This window comes from Mytilus californianus, unplaced genomic scaffold, assembly GCF_021869535.1.
Source record: "Mytilus californianus isolate M0D057914Y unplaced genomic scaffold, xbMytCali1.0.p SCAF_5, whole genome shotgun sequence".
Lineage (NCBI taxonomy): Eukaryota > Metazoa > Mollusca > Bivalvia > Mytilida > Mytilidae > Mytilus > Mytilus californianus.
In genome coordinates this window covers 52,536,519-52,559,544 of record NW_026262701.1, presented here as the reverse complement: position 1 = coordinate 52,559,544, position 23,026 = coordinate 52,536,519, and the positions used below count along the sequence as shown (strand labels likewise).

Genomic DNA, 23,026 nt, shown 5'->3' with positions numbered 1-23,026 from the left:
ATTTACAAAAATTTATGTTACAGATTTCTTCAAACATATTGGGAAAAATCCCGAAAAAAACAAAATCTATATGCAAGATTTTAAATACTTCGGGATTTATCCCGAAAACCCAACGTATATGCTAGAACTCATGACTAATAATTTATTTTCACATTTCGGGAAAAATCCCGAAAATATAAATCTATTATCAGGCACACACTTGTTGCATAGATTTTTTTACCCATTTCGGGAAAAATCCCGAAATAAAATCTACAAGCAAAGAGTATGCTACAGATTTCTTAAACATATTGGGGAAAATCCTGAAAAAGAAAATCTTTAAGAGATTTTACAACACAGAATTTTGATACATTTGAAAAGTTTTTATGTAAGTTTGTTTCCAACAATTGTTGAAATTTGATGATTAATATAAGAAAATGTGTCAAATTAAAAAAAATATGAGACAAACTGCATATTACAAATTAAACATAAATATAATATTTCATTGAATAAACTGTTAACACAGATATAAATCTTTTATTTATGTTTTTTTTGTTGTAAAATTTAGATGTGGAAATAAAATGGCATTACTTAAACTTATAAACTATGCAAAATAATTAAAATAGATGTACTAGGATTGAAAGAGCAAGGTTTTAAAAATTATTTCTTAATTAAAAGACAAAGATTGATAGATATGGTATAAAATAATTCATATATGCAATTACTACGCACAAGTTAACTAATAAACTCACATATATAACTACAATCACAACAATGTTTTATAAATAGCAGTTGCATTAATGGAGATAAAAGGTACCAACAAGATTTTCAGGATGTATAAAATAGAGAATGGAAATGGGGAATGTGTCAAAGAGACAACAACCCGACCATAGAGCAGACAACAGCCGAAGGCCACCAATGGGTCTTCAATGCAGCGAGAAACTCCCGCACCAAGAGGCGTCCTTCAGCTGGCCCCTAAACAAATATGTATACTAGTTTAGTGATAATGGACGTCATACTAAACTCCAAATTATACAAATTATGCCTATACAAATAAGATGATAATGCATTATTACATTTATACCAAAAAACACAACAGTTTGAAAGATATCAGGAAGTCTGCAGTCCTTTAAACTACAAAATGAACTATGTCTGGCATTCTTTTCCTCTTGTTTATCTTCATATCTGTGTCTTTTAAGACTCTCGTCAATTTGTCCTCCAAGATTTCTATGTATCCTACAAAGAAAAGTCACTTCAAGTTCAATACTTTAAAGTCCTTCAGGCATATTATTCATGATTGTTTTTGTCGATATATTTTGTCCTTTCTTATAATAGATGATTTTGTTATCACAGGACCTTTCATAGCTTACTGTATGTCATTTGTTTTGTTCAATATTTGAAGCCATATCACACTGATGATTTTTAAATATTGTTCTTATTAAGGCAGTTGTCTCCTTAGCAATCATACTGCATCTTTTTTTTCCAATCTGGTGTTCTCATTTTTTGATACATATGTTACTTTACCGATTATTACCTGCAAACAAATTGGGCAAACTGGAAAAGTTTTAAAAAATAAAACCTTTTTTTTTTACTTTTAGAGTTAGCATTAGGATTAGCAATCATACTACAGATATCTTCTTCTCTAAAAGAGAGGCAAAGTTCTAATCCTATTAATTTAATTATGTTACTTTACCAATAATTGTCTTAAAACAAACAAGGCAAGTTTAAATGGTTTTAAGAAAAATTGGTAAGGGGTTCCTTAGAACCCAGTGTCTCGCCTGTGATTGAAGCTGTCAATGTAAAGTTGACTCTGACAGTGAGCACAGATTTTGCTTGAAAAGACTCAACATTATCTAGACTGTACTTAACTGTACTTGACTTTTGTCTACAATTTAACCTAATGAGTCTAATACAGTACTTGATAATCTTGGTAAGGTCTTGCCAAATGCTCAACCAGTCTCGACCAGTCTCTACTTAGTCTTGACCAATCTCAACTCAGTCTCGACCAGTCTTGACCCCGTCTCCACCCGTCTTGACCTTTAAAGGAGTAAGTTCGGTAAGGGTCATATTAGGCCCCGATTATTAAGTTTAATTTTTCAAGATAATAAATGTTTTAAAGGGATAAAAAGACATGTGAGATCATTTATACTATTCAAACTGTTTCCCTCTCTTTACTATAGTTTTCAATAGGGCTAACAACAAAAAAGATGTGTTTCGATTTGCTGTCCAACCCTAATTTATTGGCTCTGACAAAAAAATCAAAAATCAAAAATTCTTCCTTAGCATATGTCCCTAATTTGCACTATTTGTGAACATGAATGCTAATAAACAATTGGCCAGCTAATGTGTGCTTGCAGTACACTTGATTATATAAATACAACCATAAATCTAATATATATATACATGATATACAAACATTCATGACAGTTTCAAACTTCAAAACATTTGAACAAAAGTTCAAAGAACTTCACTATGAAATTAGTAAGAAAATATCCTGACCTACTGACCCTATATTTTTTTTTACATGCAACTGGAAACACACATACATGACATAATATTTTTTTGGCATAGAAAATATTTAAACAAGAGTGCAATACATTCACAAATGTCATTCCTGCTTTACTTATGATTGAAAATATGAGGCTTTTACTACAATTATCGCATAAACTTGATCCATAAATGATCCATGAAAATGAAGTCACGGTCAGTTTAACCAGTCAAGCAAATACAGCTTACAATCATTTCATACACCAATATAGTGGCCTTATTGCTACTATTATCTGAGAGATAGACCCAACCACAAAAACTAAACATTGTGCAATGAACCAGGAAATTGAGGTCAAGGTCAGATAATAATTGTCAGTTGCACATGTATACCTTACAATCACTCCATACACCAAATATATGACCTACTGCTTAAAGGATATGGATAAGGACTTGATCACCTTACTTGTTCAAATGGAATTGTAACTTGTCCAAAAAAAATCTTAATATTAACCTTTTTTGCATTTTAAGCTGATTCAATGAACAAAATGAGTTTAAACAATGGAACAGAATTTGATTATTATCTCTTGATATCCTTTTCAAAATATGAGTCGAGAACAACTAAATCTAGTATTCATCAAAGCCAAAGTCTCATCCGACTCAGCACATGAGGCTCAGTCTGGTAGGCCTGCTAGTCATAATACACTCATTTGGTTTGTATCCTGGTCTTTTATGTTAAAAATATTGATTATAATGATTGATGCCCTACTACCAGTCAGGGGACATATTGAAATAAGTGATTTTTAAATCACTTATTTAAGGAGCAAATTCGAAGTTTTGTCACAAATTGTGATTTTGTAGTTTTACCAAAATTTAGACACATAGGTTTAGATAATATCTTTTCATTTAAATAGTAAAATTGAAAAAAATGAACGTTTTGCTTCTTTTAAGCAGCAAGGTTTATGCCTTCGATGCAATCATTTAGCTGCAAATTCTATTTTAGTTGAAAAAATGCTATAAAAATGGCTTTACATAATGAACTGATACTTTCTTAACAGATTTTTCCCAGCAGTGGGAGTATATTTCCTGTAAAATTCAAGGTTTCATCTTATAGATTATGTAATAAAATTCTACTGTTCGTGATCAAAATTTCACTGTTCGCGGGGGGGGGGGGGGGTGTTGAAATTAGTGGGGGTTAATAAAATAATGATACTTAAAGGAGTGATTGTTTGGTAGGAAGTTAAGGTATGATACTTAAACAAGTGATTTTTATTTCATTATCTTAGATTCAGTACAAGGTCATCACCTGACATGACCCAGTCATCCTATCAACACAGGTGTTGGTTCTGATAATTTTAGCAATATAATTAGTCCCTGGATCATTAGTATTCTATATTTAAAGCTACAATAAAATTAAATCACTTAGTCTAGTGATTTATTTGTACTACTTAAATAAGTGATTATTATAGAAAGACAACTCTTACTTCTAACCTTTATGGACATAATGTTACTTGAATCAGTGATTTAGAAAATCACTCATTTAAGTAAGTCCCCTGACTGACTACAATCAGCTGTTTTAATATATTAAAATGTTTATTCAAACGCAATCAAATATTGTTTTGTCTACATATGATCAAATATAATTTTCTGAATTTAATAGTCAATAATTTATTCATGTTTATTTTAAGAATATTTTTGATAAATAAAATTTATCTTATTTATTATAAAGCAACAGAATAAGGAAAGGAAATGAGGTACTAGGTTGTTTTGGTCCCAAAATATCTCCTACAGTGCCAAACAGTCGATTACACATGGAGCCGATTCGTTTCTGTGCTGGTGCCAAACTGTCTTGTTACTACCTTATCTACAAAGCAGTAAGACCGGATTCGGAGATAGTATGCGATAGTATGCGTTTTATCTGTTAAAAAGTATCTGACAAAGAACCAGTATTAAATTATTGGTTGCAAGTAAACGTGTCAAATTAATAATTGCTTTTATCTTCTTTTATTGTTATCTTGTAATTACTTTTATCGTCAAAGTTGGATTTAATATTTTTTTTCTACAGAATGATTTAACTTGTCCCGTCGGACAAGCTTCATGTAGCTTTTACTTGTCCGACCTTTTTTCCCTCTGGTACCGGACAATCGACACGCATTATTGTTGAGCCCTGCAGTGGTTAAAGGAGATGATTTTTTTACAAAAATAATGGATGACTGATGCCAAGTGATGAAAATAGCTTACTTGACCAAACCAGTCAGGTGAGCAAATAATGTGGGACAATCGTGAAGATGATTCATGGACAATTCAGAAGTTTAATGTTGAGCAATCAGGAGTTGTTTTGATAGTATTTTAATTGTGAAACAGCACATTTTGTTAGACATAACATATTTTTGCACACTTACAAACTTTCAAACTTACCTTTCACATCTTCCCATATTTGACTAAGAAAGTCCTTGAACTTTACAGAGAATTGTCTAGGCTAACTGCATGTCCTATGGATATATGTCAATCTGAAATAAGAACAGAATGGCCTAAACCTCATGCTGAAAATGTTTATCCTCCATAGCTTTTTTTTTTACATATGAACTGCTTGAAAGCACAATTTAAAATGGTGATTTGCACCTAAATGGGTGGACATTGAATCAACTTCTATGAGATTTTGTCTATGAAATTAGACCAGAGATATGATTCTCACCTAAATAGGTGGATATTGGATCAATTTCTATGAAATTATGTCTAGAAAAGAAACGAGGTTGAAAATAGATATAATATATCATTCAGTACAAATTATCATTCTCAAGCAGAAAACTTCAAAAAGTATTCAGGAAATACTTGCATCTTATTAAAACAAGTTCTACAATAGGTGCCAAATTCCATAAAACCTATCAATAGGATTCAAAAGAAAAAGAAACATTGGTGAATAAGTGAAACAAAGCTATAAAAAAATTTATATAAAAAGCTCACAGTTTCTACTAACATTTAACTGTGCAGAACTAATGAATGACCATCATGTAAACAACACATGTAAACTGATATTCTTAAGACCACACTTCCTTACTATGAAACACTTAATTCAACATTGGTTAAAATTATTTGAAAAACAAAAAATTAAAATGCAAATTCTAATTAACAAATTAAAAAAAACAATTCAAAAACTATTTAAAAAATCAAAAATTAAAACTGTAATAAATTAAAAAAAAATAAATGAATAGAAATAAAAGTAAAACAGTAATTAAAAAAGAAATAAATGAACAAATGGGGAATGTGTCCATGGGGCACAGATGATGCCCCCACTTGCATATATATCATTAAAAGTTATAAAGGGACATAACTGAAGAACGGTAAAAGTGACGCTACCCAAATTTGTTAATGATCTGAGTTTTGTAGTAATAAGTATTGTGTATAAGTTTCATAACATTTGGTTGAGGCAAACTTAAGTTAGAGAACGGAAACGAAAAATTCAGCAATTTTTCCATTTGTAAAGCGGCATAACTCTAGAACGGTTAAAGTGACACCATTAAAATTCAAACTTGATCTGTATTCTGTAGTAATAAGTATTGTGTATAAGTTTCGTAACATTTGGTTGAGGCAAATTAAAGTTAGAGAACGGAAACCAACTTTGGGACGTACGGACGGACAAGGGTAAAACTTAATGCCTCCTCCGCTACGGCGGGGGCATAAAAACAAAAAAACAAAAGGGATGGTCTCTGATGAAGGTTTTCCGAAATAACCCGGAATATTGCATCAATGTACATGATGTAAGGCCAGAGATATGATTCCCACCTTAACATGCTAAATGGGTGGATATTGGATCAATTTCTATGAAAATAATTTACAACTAGAAATGTCTAAAAAACTGAAGTATGGCAAAATTTGTTTTGAAACAAGAGGCTTTGTATCACTCACCTGGTGAACAAAACACCAGTTTACTAGGACTTTTAAATGCACATACTATACAGCTGTATATAATATATATATATATAGGTACTGTTTGTGTTGCTGATCACTTTTGCATTTAACAGGTTTAACCTAACCTATAAATGTATAAGTTAATATATATCAAGCCAAACTGTAAAAAAACAGTAAATATCAACGTTTCAGGGGCAATAACTCCAAAAGCAGAAATCAATGTTAAAAATACCATTAAAGAACATACATGACATAGATCTTGTCATGCTGATAATTTTTGCAGACAACACTTTTAACAGGTCTATCTCCTACAGTTTTCAAATGACAGCAAACAAGAATGTGTCCATAGTACATAGACGCCCCACTTGCACTATCATTTTCTATGTTCAGTGGACCGTGAAATTGGGATCAAAACTCTAATTTGGCATTAAAATTAGAACAATCATATCATAGGGAACATGTGTACTAAGTTTCAAGTTGATTGGACTTCAACTTCATCAAAAACTACCTTGACCAAAAACTTTTACCTGAAAGACCAAAAACTTTAACCTGAAGCGGGACAGACAGACATACGGACAGACAAAGGAACGGACGCACAGACTGAAAAACATAATGCCCATAAATGGGGCATAAAAACTCCTAAAAGTAAGAAAAATAGGTATTTCAGGGGCAATATATAAAAATAAAGTAATCTTTTTATTCCTTGGTGGATAAATTTGTACATCTTGTCAAGCTGATCATTTTTTTCTAATTTACACTTGTATTTTAGCTAGCTCCAATAATTTTTAAATTAAGTGGTCATGTTCACTTATTTAAAAATATATGTCTTATATACATTTGTGCAGTTAAAAGTTGTCTGTACCTATCATAGTTTCTGCAAAAAATAAAAAAATTGGATAAAATATTCATTCAAGGGAAATAACTGCTTTAAATGATCAATTAATGATTTAAATAATGTAAGTCCTATTCCCAGATCTTACTTTGCTGAACATATTTATCACTTAAACATGTTAAAGTTTCTCTCTTTCTATCATTGTTTCTGCAAAAAACATAATTTTAGGTAAAAATAATTTTTCAAGGGCAAAAACTGCTATAAACAGGATAAAGGATCAATTGACTGTTTCGGTCATGACAGAGCTCCAGATAAGAATTCACAAATTGGGGTTTTTACCCACCATTTTTTTATGTAATTGGGTGATAAAGTTTTTTAATTGCATTATCAATTCCAATTCACCCCTCAAGCAAATATCAAATTGGGTTTTTCACCACCAAGCTCCTTAATGTATTGGGTTTTTTCATCAACACAATATTGAATATTTAGGCATGTTATATTCACATTATATCAACCCCAGATGTGTTTCCATCTTAAATGTGTTTCTTTCTTTGTAGAATATGTGCTAGCTGTTTTATTTGGTTTATTCACTGACGAGCAATTGAACATTTAATTTGTGTCCCGTTTTAAACGTTCTGTCAGTTTTGTATTTTCTCAAAACTTATGTAAACTGCAGCTGGTGTCACTAGTTGGACAGGAACTAATTGCCTTTCTAGATCCCATATGATCACCCTACAGTTTAATTATAGTTGGGGTAGATGTGGCTAAGTGTTTAGATTTTTGTGTAATATATGTGAAATTTAGGTGCTGTAAGAAAGTTTTGCCAGTCCTTTCACCTATTTGCCAGATCTACTTTTTAATAAAAATAAAAAAGTAGTTTCCAGATTTAAGATATACCCCAAAACCTTGAAGTTTATAGGGTGGTTTATAATGACGGAGACCACATTCAACTTAAATTTACAAATAATTCTGCAACATCAAGTAAATAAATGACAATGTTATACTGCACTTGCCAATAAGACAACTATCTTAAGCATCTAGAACAATTAGACCAAAACAAAAAAAGTGTCAAGCTGCATTGACGTAAAAAAACGGATATATGTGTATTCACTCATCAACTAAAATGAAAAAAATAATATATAAACTGTTTTCGTTTAATTCAATTTACATAAATCTGGGTTAAGTTGTCCCTTATCAGAACTTTTAGTTTCCGATGCTTTCAAACTACATATCTTGTCATAATTGATTTGGCCTTTCACTTTTTCCAACTGATTTCGTTTTTGACGGAACCCCGTGTTTATCGCTCTAGCAATGTTCTCGTTATGGTACGCAAACACGCCCGTGCGTTCAATGGCCGCTTCCTAAAATCACTAGCTGAGTCTTGTTATCGTCATAACTTTCCCTCAGCTATCAAAAAGAAGCCGAAAACATGCTTCTATTCAATATTTTTACCGGACATTTACTTTCGTTTTAATTCATTGTATGTTGCGATGAATCCCGAGCAATTCGAAAAAAAATGACAGCATGTCACACGCTAATTGGATAAACGCCGAGAAGATCGAAATCTTTTCATAAACACGTGTACCTTTTGAGCAACGGAAAATTTCAACAGGGACCCATTACAGCTACTTGATGCAGGGCTCTATTTTTAGAACGAAAGGACATTTCCAATTATAAATATTATAAAAATAGATTTACCTGACGACTGTAATCAAGTAAGGGTAAATAACGCAAACGATAGCGAATAAAAGCGTTAAAAACCCATGTTTTTGGCATATAATTGGGTTTTCCTTTGAATTAATTGGGTTATTGAACCCTGCAATGGGCAATTACATTGGGTTTTTAATTATTTTTATTGCGTGATCACGCAAAAACGCAGCTTATCTGTGGTCATGTAAGCTTATTCACAGATCTTACTTAGCTGAACATATTTACCACTTAAAGTGTCTCTCAATCTATCATATTTTCTACAAGAAACTCTAAATTTTATTAAAATTTTGTCTTTCAAGGGCAATAACTCATATAAGGATCCATACAACTGTTTTGCTGTTTAAAATTTATCTTTATCTGAAATTGTTTTCAATATGACAATCAGTGTTACCAAGAACATAAAAATTGTGGAAACTTATTATTTCAGGGGCAATTACTTCAAATAGGGTTGTCAGATTGGTCTGAAAATTTCAGGGCAGATTAATCTTAAAATGCTAATTGTTTTGACCAAACTATGCAGAGTTTCTTAATTAAAGGACAAGATTAAAATTACAAAATATATGTACTCTATACCCTATTAAAGGACCATTTAGCCTAAGTTTGGTTAAAATTAATTCAGTAGTTTCAGAGGAGAAGATCTTTGAAAAAGTGTACAACTGACAATGAATTAACGAAAAGGGAGGATGATTTGACAAAGGGATGGCAAAAGCTCACATAGACTCTTAGGTCAGGTGAGCTAAATAGTAAATAAAACTTTTGACAAACAGAAAAAATCATAAGTTGGCTATTATATTTATATGGAAAATAAGCGCTCTGTTAATGTAAGTGGATTCTAAAAGTTGATTGACATATATATATATATATATATATATATATATATTTGTCCTATTTCTATAATGATCATGATGATATTAATGCTATAAAATATATGAAATGAAATTCATCTCTAAAACAGTGATCACATAATGTACTGTTCAATTAAATTACAAAGTTTTTTGCTCTATTATACAATTAACCAGTTTCAATTATAATTTTTCAATTTGAGGTTCTAAGTTTTGTATTTTATCTATGAATTCTGTTTTTCACTGAAAATCTCTTGATTATCAAAATTTCTAACTTTGTACATTATTTGGCCTTATAAACTTTTTTTATTCAACATGTTCAAGAGTAACTAATGAAATTCCTGTCTGACCTAAAAAAAAAAGATAATCAGGGTATTTGTCATTTATGTGTTAATGGCTTGATTTATTAAGGTCTAGATAGGGGTTCTGTATATCTTTATTCTTCATATATTAGATTGTTTTTCTTTAATCTTTTGTTAATTTTGTCCATTTATCTCTATTCTTTATATTTCAGCACCTATTATTCTCTAATATTTATTTTGTTTGCCTACTTTTGCCTATTTATTTTTTATACCTTTATTCTGCACATTTTGCCAGTTATTTTCTTTTTGTAAACCCCATCTAAACCCTCATCCATGTCAAAAATATTTTTAAGTGGTACACATGTTTGCAAAATTCTTGAATTTTAATTTGTAGGCAAATATCAACTCATGAAATTCAGAAACAAATACTTGATACTTCACATTTAAATCAACAACAAGAATGTGTCCATAGTACACAGATGCCCCACTGGCACTATCATTTTAAATGTGTGGACCATGAAATTGGGGTAAAAACTGTAATTTGGCATTAAAATAAGAAAGATCATATCATATAGGGAACATCATGTACTAAGCTAGTTTCAATTGGACTTCAACTTCATCAAAATCTACCTTGACCAAAAACTTAAACCTGAAGCTGGACAGATATCATCATTGATAGATGGAGGAACTGACGCATAGACCGAAAAGCATAATGCCCAAAGGTGGGACATAAAACATAGGCAAATATCCTTAGGTGACAGATTATTAAATTTATCACTAATGCATTTATATCAATCTAAAAAGTTTTTAATTGATCTATTAGAATTTTTTTAAAATATAAAACATGTTGAATTTCTGTATGTCTGTTGTTATGCAGTGGCAGATCAAGAATTTTCAAAAGGGGCCCACTGACTGCCTAAAAGGGGGGCTCGCTCAAATCATTCTTCAGTGATTCCCTAAATAATTTAATTTTTTTTTTAAAAAGGGGGGCGCCAGGCCCTCTAGCCCCACCCCCTTAGTACTCCTCTGGTATGGATATAAAATAAAACTTTTAGGAGACCATACACAAAACAGAAAAGATAACAATTATTGGCATTAAGTATGAAATACTTACAATAAACTTTTCAAATTCTCTCCCTGTATGTCATTGTGAACATCTAATACTGTGTATTCTAATCCTTAATTCTTATGGTTTCACTTTTATTTACACTAAAAGGCCTACTCCAATTATACTTTATTATGCCCATTGAATCAATGTGGTGAGTATTTATATGTATAACATTTACTTGTGTTTTTATGTTTAAGCAAAATACACACAAGTAAATATGGCCTGTTTTTATCCAAAGATCTAGGAAGACATAAAATGAATTTCTCTTTTATCTCATTGGTTACTACAGATTCATATTGATGTCATGACCTGATTACTTGGACATCATAAAATGTGTAGAGGAATATAAAATTTGAAATTCATCATGAATACAGTACTCTCAGTCTCTTATTTTTATTACTATTTTTATTACTATTGTTTTTGTGGTGTTTTTGTGAAGAATCATGCAGTGGAGGAAAACAGTTCAAAGAAGAAAATGGCAAGTTAATTAATTTCACTTTGAAGTTTAGACACAGTAATATAATATAAAAAGATTATGTCTTTCGATTCTCTTTCAAATATTTCTTTAAAAGTTCAACAACAGTGGTTATGAAATTTACACATATCATTCCCTAATTAATGCATATAATGACTGTATACATATGAATTAAATTCTGTCTTGAAATAACTTGTTCAGGACAGTTTGAAGTGAAACACTTTTATGAATATTTTGTCACACACACACATATATATATATATATGTGTACCTTAACTAGATGAAAATAAATGATCTTATGTATGTTTTTGTAATAGTTCTTAAAAATTACTAATTTCTATTTTTTTTTAATTCTTTATGTTAGCGGTACTAATTATATATATAAATAAAATTATCTATTAAGCTTAAATCCTAGGCAATAAGCTTACACCTAGGCATTAGGTTATTGAAGGCAATTTTCAGGCATTAGGCTTATTTCCTGAAATCTGCAATGATTATTCAACCTATTGCCAAACATCATTTCAGGCAATTAATGAGCTTTAGGATATTTGATTCATCTTTAAATGACTAGGACTCTCGCGAGCCTGTGTCGTTCACCTTGGTCTATATATGCAATATATTCAACAAAGGACACTCTCCAACATTGTAGACAAGAATAGAATTAATGACAAAAATCTCTGGGTTTTTTTTTGTATCTTATATTGCTGATCATTGAAGTCAGTTTAGTTTCTCTCTATCTTCATGATCTTATTTAGCTTTTGCTCCAAACACAAAAGAGTAAAAAACTCCTATAAAGAGTAACAGTCTACTAATTATATCAGCATAATTTGACTTATTAGTAGTTCGTCTTGCTTATCATTTTGGATTATTTAAGTTTCTATCTATCTATTATTATTTTTTATCATATAGAGCAAAAAAAAATGGTAAATATCGTAGTTAAAGGGCAATAACTCCCATAAGGAGTCGTCTGACAATTTCCGCCTTTTGTCTTAACTGTAGATCTTGTCTTGCTTATCATTTTTGTATATATTTAAGTTTCTTTCTATCATCATCATGTGTCTATCTATTATACGTTTTAAGATGTAAGACAAAAACGCTAAAGAAAGATTGTACAAATTGGCATCACAGAGCTACAATGTACATCTCTAATTAGGAGTCAACTGATGATTTCAACCATAAGACTTATTTGTAAAACTTGTCCTTCTGATCATTTTTGCATTTTAAAGTTTCTCTCTATCTATTAAAGTTTTCAAGATAAAAGGCAAAATTCGAAAAAAGGGGTAAAATTTGATTCTATTTTGCCCAGTAGTTTCGGAGAAAATTTTTGTAAAAGATTACAAAAATTCTTAAAAAATTCTTAAAAAATTGACTATAAAGGGCAATAACTCCTGAGGGGGTCAATTGACCATTTTGGTCATGTTGTCTTAATTGTAGATCTTACTTTGCTGAACATTATTGCTGTTTACAATGCATCTCTATCCATAATAATATTCAAGACAATAACCAATAAAATGCTCTGCTGGGCGCAGCTTAATACGACCGCAGACGTCGAACCCTGAACAGTTAGGGCAAGTATGGACACAACATTCAAGCTTGATACAGCTCTGAATTTGGATTGTGATTAAATATTTAACACAGCATAGGTTTCTGACACAGAATGAATGTGGTCTAAGAACTTAAAATTTTTTAATTTACCTATTATGGTCCAATATCCAAAATCTAAATACATACAAGGTTAGATTCAGCATATCAAAGAATCCCAAGAATTCAATTTTTGTTAAAATCAAACTAAGTTTAATTTTGGACCCTTTGGACCTTAATGTAGACCAATTTGAAAATGGGACCAAAAATTAAGAATCTAAATACACGGTTAGATTCAGCATATCAAAGAACCCCAATATCTCAATTTTTGATGAGATCAAACCATATCATTATTATTTGCTTTTATACATATATAAATTAAAAATAACCAACTTATAATGGAAAATTTTAAAGAAAAAAAAAAGGAAAAAAAGGAATAATTATCTCTCTCCCAATTTTTTGAACCCCCTTAAGATTCATCTACCCCAAACTCATTCCTAGCCTTCCCTTCGTGGTATGGTACCTTGCAGTACAAGTTCAGAGCGATCCATACACTTGAACACAAGTTATTGTCTGGAAACTGTAAAAATGCTTGTTTTTTGGCCCTTTTTTGGCCCAAAATTCCTAAACGTTTAGGGCAATTACCCCCAAACTCAAACCCAACTTTCCCTTTGTGATATGGAACCTTGTAGTACAATTTCATAAAGATTCATACACCTACACACAAGTTATTGTCCTGAAACTAGAAAAATGCTTGTTTTTTGCCCCTTTTTGGCCCCTAATTCCTAAAATTTTGAGGCAATTACCCCCAAAATCAGTCCCAGCCTTCCCTTTGTGGTATGGTACTTTGCAATACAATTTCAGAGAGATCCATACACTTGAACACAAGTTATTGTCTTGAAACTAGAAAAATGCTTATTTTTGGCCCCTTATTCCTAAACCTTTAAGGCAATTACCCCCAAACTCAAACCCAGCTTTCCCTTTGTGATATGGAACCTTGTAGTACAATTTCATAAAGATCCATACACTTACACACAAGTTATTGTCCTGAAACTAGAAAAATGCTTGTTTTTTGCCCCTTTTTAGTCCCTAATTCCTAAAATTTTGAGGCAATTACCCCCAAACTCAATCCCAGCCTTCCCTTTGTGGTATGGTACCTTGCAGTACAATTTCAGAGAGATCCATACACTTGAACACAAGTTATTGTCTGGAAACTAGAAAAATGCTTATTTTTGGCCCTTTTTTTGCCCCTTATTCCTAAGCGTTTTGGGCAATTACCCCCAAATTCAATTCCAGCTTTCCCATTGTGATATGGAACCTTGTAGTACAATTTCAGAAAGATGCATACACTTACATACAAGTTATTGTCATGAAACAAGAGAAATGCTTGTTTTTTTTTGCCCTTTTTTTGGCCCCTACTTCCTAAAATTAAGAGACAATTACCCCCAAAATCAATCCCAGCATTCCCTTTGTGATATGGAACCTTGTGGTACAATGTCAGAGAGATCCATACACTAACACACAAGTTATTGTTTGGAAGTTACAAAAATGCCTATGTTTGCCCCTTTTTGGCCCCTTATTCCTTAACTGTTGGTACCATAACCCCCAAAATCAATCCCAACCTTCCTTTTGTGGTATTGAACCTTATGGTAAAATTTCATAGAGATCCATTCACTTAAACTAAAGTTATTGTGCGAAAACCAATGTGTCTTTGGACGACGACAACGCCAACGTCATACCAATATACGACCGCAAAAATTTTTTGCGGTCGTATAAAAACTGCAAAATTTTCTTAAAATTACCAATTCATTTTAACTAAACATGTTATTGACGGGCAGTTGGTTGTCTTTTTTAACATTTACATATATATATTTACTGGTATACATGTACTAAATCATTATTTACTGAACTTCACACAGGTTCAGAATATTTTTGTTTTGTTTTGACCCAAATAATGACTTCAGACAGACATATATATTATACATGTCTATATAATAATATACATAATCATATGAATAGAATTAAATATCTCCCTTGAGTGCCCAACTGTTTTCTGGAATATTGCTTGTACTATGTTTTTGACATAATGGAATCAAAATGTCAATATAAGCGGTGTCTTCCTGCTATTCCTACATTTTAAAAATACATTTTCCTTCTCTTCCTACAAACAAAGTACAATAATAGCTGTTGTTATAAGGTAATTTGTTGTTTTAGCAATTTAGATTTAATTGATTTACAGGTAAATAAGTGCAAAAGAAATGCACCTTTTTGCGTATTTATGCCTTGAAGAACAAGGATTTGTATAGTGAGATACAAATCTCACTATACAAATCCTTGTGAAGAATTATGATTATAGAGATAAAAATGGATGCATTGCAGAGAATAAAATAGAAAATTAAATATAGAAATGTACTTTCAATTTATATAAAAGGGAATTCCACGTTTTTCAAATATGAAAAATAATGAGAAAGAAAAGGCTTAATACAGCAATAAAAAATCAAATTGAATTATACATATTACACTTACAGTTTAGAATTCAAACCGTAATCTTAATAGATAGCCTTTATGCTAAGATTAATGCTACAAAAGTATATGTTGAATGTGCAATGCCAAATTTAAACTACACTTCATAACACTCAAAATAAGATAAATCACAGTACCCAGATGATGCATGATGCTAGAACCCATAGATAGGACCAATACATATATTAGTCCCAGATTACAATGACTTTATAAAAGACTGATTGTGTAAATACAATGAAAACAACACGTTAAATAATTTCATGCGTTAATTTTCAAATGGTTCATGTAACATATTTGGTGTAGAACTAAAATTCTTGCTTTATATGTACTGATTGTATAATAAATTTTCATATCTAAACATATTATATTGTCTAGTAATTTTGATATTTCACTCTCATATAAAGGATAATATTTTTTTATTGTAGTGCTTAAAATATTTTATTGTGCTTAAATGATGCTAACGTCATTGTGTTAGTAAAATCTATTTTAGGGGACTTTGTACAAATTTGTTTTGATTTATTTTTGATGGATTCACTCAATGACAAAGACTTTTCATTACATTAGGAAAAACACACAACAGTTTTGAAAAACGATAGAAAAATTACATAAAACAGAATAAAGATAAAGGACAATTACAATGAACCAATAACATGCAGTTGTTTGAATTTTTTTTATATTAACACTTTCATAATATTTTCAAACTGGGAATTTATGAAAACTAGAGCAGTTATATGGATATTTACCCAAAGTTAATTAGCCTTATGTTTTTACAACCTCATCTGATTTAATCCCTTGTTTATTGAAGTATTCCTCCTATTCCTACATGGATTTCTTACAAATGACATACCAAATTTTAAAATGTAGGAATAGCAGGAATAAACCATATAAGCAGACACAAAATAAAGGAAAAAAGATTGTACCTACTTAATAAAAAGAAGAAATTTATATTTGTTCTTTGACTACACAAAAAGTAGGTATATAATTATGTTTGATTGAAACAGGAAAGAAAATTACATATACAATGTATATATACAATTTGAAGATTTGGATAAAGATTGAGGTTTTATTACATTATATTCTTTGATGTATAGCCTGTTCATTTAAGAATATAAATCGCATTAACAAAATCCATTCGCCCTGATTACATGTTTGCCCTGGGTCTGTTCGCCCTGAGTTCGTTCGCCCATAGAGTCCGTTCGCCTAGGGTCCATTCTCCCTACTTCTATTAAAACATATTGTTTTATGGGTATTAAACTTTAAAAAACTTATTCAGATATTTATATGGTATAAATTCTGGAAATTTATGAAAACACATAGAAATATTTAAAAGTTGTTGGCTTAAGATTTGTTTTAGAGCATTAATTGTTCAAAATAATAATTCTCACTGATTGTTGTAATGGATTAATAATAAAAACAACATTTTATTTTGATAAACTAGCTATATAGTCAGCTTGGAATGAGTAAAAACAATGATGTACAAATTTTAAAACTTGAAAAAGATATACATTTATATTGTTATCAAATTGACTAACCAGAATTAATAAAATTGTTAACAAATATCAATAAGTTAAGTACAATGTATTCCAGGGAAGTGCTATTTTGCAGGTGGCAGGTCGCAGGTTGCGGGTTGCAGGTCACACATATAAATATTATATATGTAAAAAGGTCATATTAGGGGAATTAATACATATAAAATCTACCCCATGACTGATAAATTTACAAATTATTTCTTACAGTACACATATACTGTAGGGTAGAAGTATTTTGTCTTTTTTTTTTTATCATAATCTTCAATTCAATAATCATAATTTTAATACACATACATGTATCTTTTGATGCTTATCATACCGCTCAATTGCTATTAATAGTTCTAAACATTGATTCTAGTGAAGTTAAAGTAATAAAAACTTCAAATTGACATAGGCTGAACAGGTTCTATGGAACACATTAATCTGTCTTAATCTAGTTACATAAACAATTAAATTCCTTTCAGTTGACATTCAACATCTTTGAGGCTAATATTAAGAAAGTATAAGCTCTAGATAATTATATGCATTTTCTTGCATGAACATAATAAATTTAGTGCAAGAAACAAACAAAATAATTTGCTTCCCAATTCTGTTTTTATTTATGTAAAGACCAAAAACCTTGAGTCTGTTCTGTTGCAATTGTCCATTTACAATTTGTCTAATGATTTAAAAGTAAAAAATGTATTTATTTTTTTAAGAAGGAGGCAGACATCCTGTTTCTTAAGTATATACCTCCCCAAATTGCAAGCAGGGATAATATAAGCTCACCTGCATTCCATTTTATTTCCATTTGCATTTATTTTGATTTTACATTAACAAGTCTAGGGAATAGAGTTAAACAATATGGAGTAAACATGGTAAAGTTTTGAGAATTATCATGATTATAGTAAAGTTTTAAATGAATTCTTATTATTACAAAAACAATAAAAAAAAAATTTAAAAAAAAAATATGGCAAGAATTGTACCCATTTTCCACAAATTTAATATTTCCAAGGGACTCAACTTTTTTAAATAAAGTTGATTGTCCACCATTTTAGAACTTGTCCGAGATATTGCTGATATCAACCTATATAATAGTACAAGTTTTATAAAAATCTGACAAGAATTGTACCCGTGAGATCGCTAACGAGGCCATTTTCCATATATTTAATATTTCTAAGGGGCATAACTCTTTTAAAAAAAGTCAATCGTTCACCATTTTCGAACCGGACGGACGGACAGACGGAAGCCCGGTATTTCCAAGTGCCCCCACAACGCGTTACACGGTTGACAAAAAGATATCTATCATAGCGTATAAACACAGTCTTTTAAGACGAGACTTTTTAATAGGTAGACTTTTGAGACGTACCCTTGCTATGAATGGAATAGAACTAAAAAGCTAAAAAATCCAGAAACTTACATCGAGTTAAAAGGCAATAAGTCTTTACCACTACATAAAAACTGTGTCAAGTCTTGATGTTTTAGTATGTATGTTCTATGCATTTGTTGAAAGTTTTACCCAAATGTTTGTTAAGTTTCCTCTTTTCGAACAGAAAGTGTATGTATTAGATAAACCCTGAGGGTGTTAGACCAATTAAGTGCATTTACATCTCAAGATATTATGATTAATGTAAATTGATAGATTTCTATTTATAGGTGTAAGTTTATTTACACCAGAATGTTGTTTAATGTAATTGGATACTCTCCCTACTGAAAATGTAAAGTAGGATTTCACTGAAAATACCAGTGGAGTTCCATCAGAGTTCCATTGGAATACCACTGTATTACCACTGGGAAATTTGGTCGGGATTTTCATTGGACATTCATTGTTTTCCATTGGGATATCAGTGGAATATCCAGTGGGGATTCCAGTGAATACTCGAGTGGAATACAGTGGAAATTTCATTGGAATACCAGTGAAAACTTCGTTGGAATACCATTGTTTTCCCACTGGACATTTATTGTTTTCAACTGGGATACCAGTGGTAATTCCATTGGAAATTGTAACAATCAACCAAAGAAAACCAGTGATATTTCAATGGAAATTGATAATTTCACTGAAATATTAGATATCATTTTGCATGCACTGCTTATTTTTTAATGAATTAATAAGAAAACTTGAAATAAGACAATAACCATTTTAATGCAAGTCAACAATTAAAGAAATTACAACAGTTTATACATTATCCACATTTAAGACCTTTTAAACGAAAAAGATCAACCTCTTTAAAATATTAATGTTGATAAATTATCATTTTTAGTCAAATATGTATTTACTTAATTGTACATGTAAATCATTTTTCTGGTTAAATCATTCATAAGTCCATGGTAACTTTTGGTCCTCTTGAAATCTTTCACAAATGGTTTTAATTTTCAATTTTACAAATTAGTTTATTGTGCATTAAACAAACAAAAATGTCCAGTTTACATGCATACGAAATACTTTGTCAGTTTGGTCAGTTTTCTTCATCTTCCATTGATATCATTCATGAATTAAGTCCAAAGTTTCTGCATTCCAATCCTGTTCCATTTAGTCTTCATTGATTAATCTGAAAGAAAAAAAATCATACATCATAACATGCATAGAATTTTGAATTAAAATAACATTACAATACCATGCTCCAGTCTGCAATTATTCAAAAATATATGTTACTGGCATATTTTTTTTTGTTTGTTTAATTTATTCACAACATTTATACACTAAGAGCAATTTAGACACATGAATGTCTATTGTTGAAGACTATGTGTTCTCTAGATATCTTTGGCTATAGTTGTTGGGTTGCTGTCTCTTAGACTTATAACACACATCTCTTTTTATCAAAATAGACTTTTATTGTTCATGGATCAGGTGTCTCTAAGAGGCCAAATAAAATAGTATGTGTGGTTCCAGTTACATTTAAAAAAATATTAGGGTAGGTAGGAAAGAATTTGTTTTTATTTTATGGCTTTTTTTTTACATTGAGTCTATGGGAGCAACATTCTGACATAAACAGTACTTACTGAAAAATGACAAAAAAATCTTTAGGGTAGGCTATTGTTAAGACGAAAAAAAAGGTAGGTAAGGTAATTGTAACCACACATATATTTTTATTTAGCCTCATATTATCTTTCCCTTTGCGTTGTGTTTGTTGTTGGTTTACTATCTGGTTGAAGCATACCAGACACCTCATTTTATTCACATAATAGCCATGATTAACCATTGTGCATGATGATCAGGCCTTGCGGTCATAAAACTTTCGAGCACGATAATTGTACTCAGACTCAGAAATCAACCAATCAAGCACAAATTTTGTATTCCGAGTACTGAGTAAAGTTTTATGACCGAGGGCCCAGATCAATGTTTTTGAGATGTATTTACAGCTTATAGATGTGAATGATTAATGTATTTTTATTTCGAGTGTGGAAAGGATGAAAAAATAATTCAATAAGTACCTTTCAATAATCTTATACTCAAATTTCTTTTCTGCTGCTGGTTCATTTGTTTTCATCGTGTTTTCATATTATTGAGTGGATATTGATCGATGCACAGTCATCATTTTTGCAGCTTTGTACCTTCACCATGATCAATCCCTTTTAATATATGGACGACCTAAAAAAATTAATAATTTTTAATTCTGGTCATGACCTGTTTGCATCATATATTACTGATATTTATCATACAATGTACATATATAATTAAGAAGCTTCTTTCATTTAAGTATAAAGATTCTAAAACACAATATTAACCTTTAGTGATTTTTTGTGTTGCATGTCCATCCAAATCAGAACATGACAAAATTAAGTTGAATGTGCCTGACATTGTGTAGTAAACATCTTTCCTTGATTGTGAAGGCACACAATGTAATTGAATATTGAATAATAAAATTATTATTACATTCCCTCCTCCCCCTTTTCAGAACACCAAATGGTCATCCTCAAAGTGTGAACTAACGGAGCACATGAAACTAAAGGGGTGCATATCTTTTTTTTTTAATTTTTAATCAAAAATATTCATGATGTAAAAATCAAATGTAAAATCTCTTAAAAATTACCTGTATCTGCTGTAAGTCTGCCCTACATCAGCAAATCGTTTCATCGTAAATTCTTGGTTCAACAGCTAATGTCATGCCTAAATGTTCTGCCTTTAATGTCTATTTCTTTATTTATCGAAGGTTGTTGAATATTTATAATTATTAACATGATTAATGTAACCACAGCTGGACAGGATACATACTCGTACAATATTTTTAGTTTCAAATTTGAACACATTTCGTGTATTAATGATAACGACGATCTGATTGGCCAATCAGAAATCCCGGAAATTGAGTTATCCAATCAAATCAGCGGTTATATTTATAGTCTGGTAGAAAAAAATGGCAGCCTCCATGAATGTAAACATGTGTGTTGAAAAACAACATTATAGACTACAGTTTCACGAATTTTCTGCTCAAATTATGCAAAAACACTGACATTTAGCGTACAATTGATTGGAGCGGATTATATGTGAAATGTTTCTATAGATTAACTTATATGACCCGAGTTCCAGTGCCGAGTTCATGACATGAAAATGATGAAAAATTCATCACACCGACAAAGTTAAGATATCGAAACAGTTTATAGAACAATGTGGAAAATGAAAGCCGTTCACTTTATTTTTCTCAAAAGTACAGTAGACCAGTAACAGTCAATGAACATGATGAAGTCAAAGGAGAAATAATGAAGTCAAGGGAGAAATAATTAGTAGACTGTAGTGCAGGGCAGTTGCCAGTACGGTCACTTGAAGAAAAAAACGGAGTTATCCTAACAATTCGTACAGACTGAAGATAATTTCTGCAACAGATCTGTTTAAAAACGGCTCTTTTAAGAGCCATGCACATTTTTCAAAAAGAATCTTAATTGTTTTTGTTCGTTAAATCAAACAGAATCTTATTCTCAACCCAATTTGACATAAAATATTCATTTATTTATTTATATTATTGCACATATAATTTTATCCTCAATAGTTAAAATGTATCCTTTCAATGTGTCATACTCATAGGCTATATGGTGATGCATTATATTCATATCTAAGGAGCTACCTTTTTACTTATTTTATATGGGTGGTGTAAACACAGCCATTTTTGTTAAAGTGTATAGATGAACCTTAAAGGGGCCAGATGAAGCACGTCTCCGGGTGCGGAATTTTCTCGCTATGTTGAAGACCCATTGGTGGCCTTTGGCTGTTTTCTGCTCTTTGGTCGGGTTGTTGTCTCTGTGACACAATAATCCCCATATATCCATTCTCAATTTTAATACAAAAAACTTAAAAACTTGCAGGACCGAATAGAGTGAAAAAAACAAATGCTGCGGCTGAGGAAAGACATTACAACTAATAAAATGAAGTACAAAATTTTTCATCCTAGCCCCATAAAAATCCAATGATGTCCCTTATCAACCTTTAACCCCTTCCCCCATCCCCCCCCCCCCCCCCAAAAAAAAAATCCAGTTCCTCTTTAAACGTACATTGCTCTCACACTTGTTTTAACTAAATGTTTACCATATATATTGAAATCATTTCAACAACATGCTCCTGTCGTACTGACGTGTTTTCATTCAGCAAAGCTCTGCATGACCTGCATCTTCAAGGTCACAAAAAGTTTGTCTTTCTTGAACTGGTTCCCTGATTTATTTGGATAACAGACGCTTTTTCTATCGACACTGCCACTCTTTCTCGACTCTTGTAGATCGAACTTTAACAGATTGAAGGTCAGAATGTTTGTTCCGATTCCACAGACCTGTTACCTGTTACCTGTTACCT

The 23,026-nt window shown here is 31.1% G+C and overlaps 2 long non-coding RNA genes across 3 annotated transcripts; both read right to left on the bottom strand.

Moving 5' to 3' along the window:
• Nucleotides 1–552: 552 nt before the first annotated feature.
• On the bottom strand, nucleotides 553–23,011 carry LOC127702504 (uncharacterized). 2 transcript variants are annotated; one of them, XR_007982455.1, is made up of 3 exons: nucleotides 22,766–23,011; nucleotides 4,879–4,970; nucleotides 553–1,212 (listed from the first exon to the last, which is right to left on the bottom strand). It is a non-coding gene; the product is annotated as an uncharacterized LOC127702504 (long non-coding RNA). The 2 variants fall into 2 exon arrangements; XR_007982456.1 differs by lacking the exon at nucleotides 22,766–23,011 and adding an exon at nucleotides 11,170–11,269.
• On the bottom strand, nucleotides 19,375–21,681 carry LOC127702505 (uncharacterized). The gene is made up of 3 exons (XR_007982457.1): nucleotides 21,282–21,681; nucleotides 20,683–20,839; nucleotides 19,375–19,799 (listed from the first exon to the last, which is right to left on the bottom strand). It is a non-coding gene; the product is annotated as an uncharacterized LOC127702505 (long non-coding RNA).
• Nucleotides 23,012–23,026: the final 15 nt, after the last annotated feature.